The sequence below is a fragment of the Austrofundulus limnaeus genome, unplaced genomic scaffold (assembly GCF_001266775.1).
Source record: "Austrofundulus limnaeus strain Quisiro unplaced genomic scaffold, Austrofundulus_limnaeus-1.0 Scaffold1015, whole genome shotgun sequence".
NCBI classification, from domain to species: Eukaryota; Metazoa; Chordata; class Actinopteri; order Cyprinodontiformes; family Rivulidae; genus Austrofundulus; species Austrofundulus limnaeus.
This window is the reverse complement of record NW_013953417.1, coordinates 65,656-67,434: the sequence shown is the minus strand read 5'-3', so window position 1 is coordinate 67,434 and position 1,779 is coordinate 65,656.

Sequence of the window (1,779 nt, the reverse complement as noted above, 5' to 3'; positions counted from 1 at the left end):
TAAAAGTTATTAAGAATATAGTTAAAGATTTGTGATTAAATCAGGTAAATTTTACTTAATTTGATCAAGAATGTTATAAGATTTAACTGAGCAAATTAAGTAAAATTTACCTGATTTATTCACAAATCTTTAACTATATTCCTAATAACTTTTACTAGATAATAATGAGTAAATATTACTTTGTAGCATTTAAATTTACTTAACAAATGTTAGTACAAATTTGTTAGAGGATTTTTTCAAGTACATCTTACAAGTTGTTTTTTTCAGTGTAGGCAGGGACTCAAACTGTGAGAAAATAGGCAAATTTGCAGTTTGTGCCCTCATGATTTACAAATGAACCCAACTTGGGAAGGGTTCCATACACCAACAGCACTCTCAAAATATTTTGAACAAAATAAATTGTTGCACAAGTTCTTTTTAAGAAGTTCAAAGTTTCACAAACAGTTAGAGAACAACATACGTGCATTTTCAAAATGTCTCAAACAGTCGCAGCTCAGTGAGATATTATCCTAACTGAATGGGCAATAACTTCAAATGTAGTTAGCTGAAAGTTTTAGTAGCCATTCGGGAGTCATGGGGTTGATTAATTTACACCCTGTGCTTTTAATTTCATCCTACTGCTGACAGCAGTGGAGGAAACACAAAGTAAACAACTTCTTGCCTGATTAGTTTCAAACAAAAACACTGTTTGATGCTAAATGTTTAAAACTCCCCTTGTGTTCAACTGGACTCTACTGAGACAATGCAAAACTAGTTTCCACATGGCTTTACCATGAGCTACAAACAGACTGTGCTTTTATTTACTGAACACGCACGGGGGTAAAAGCTACCATATTACTGTTGCATAACACTGGAAATAAGAAAATGTCCTGATTTAAAAAAAACTCCTTACCTCAAAACTTTTTAAATATATAAATTATTTGTCTAAGAAACAGCTCATCCGCCCCATATCCAGCTTTGATTTTTAAATGTAATTAAGACTAAATGGTGTTTATTTGGCCCTGATTACTCTACAGCAGCTGTTAAAAGTATTTTTTAACACGGCAATGCTTGTGTTTCAAGATATATTATTGGCAAACAATTTTATTTCAGGATGAACTAGTCCTTTATGGTCCAGTCATTGATAATTAAAGGTTAATATTTTTCAGAGATATGACCAGCAAAAACAAAACGTTCTCTGTTGGTGGCTACGCTACTGTTTTTTTTTTTTTTTTTTACCGTTGGTGCCTGTAGTGGGAAAAATATCATATGATGTCCCTAACTGCATGTTGCCTTGACATGTTCCTGTTCTGTATCTCTTTGATAACTGCCATTATATAATCTGTTTCTCACGATTCTCTGATGTCTGTAACTTCGCTCTTATTCTGAAGTGCTCAGTACCAGTTGTCGTTTTGTCATTGGTTCTCTGTTAACATTTGTCATCCTGTTCGTGACGCCAATAAATGTCGTGGAAATATTCCACCAGGCAGAGATACGGGAATAAACAAAGTGAAACTGCAGGTGGTCTTGGTCTCAGATTATTTAATAGAAGTGCATATACCGTATTTTTCGGACTATAAGCCCCGACTTTTTTCCTGAACTTTGAGCCATGCGGCTTATAGAACGGTGCAGCTTATACATGGATTTTTTTCTTCAGCCACCAGGGGGCTCTTATGCTGCATTTGCTTCAACCACTCGCTTCAAAAAAAGAAAGGAAAAAAAAAGAAAAAAAGCGATCGCTTCCAGAGCCGACTGTTGTACCAGGAAGCAGCGATTTAAAGATAGTCAATGGCCAAAAAC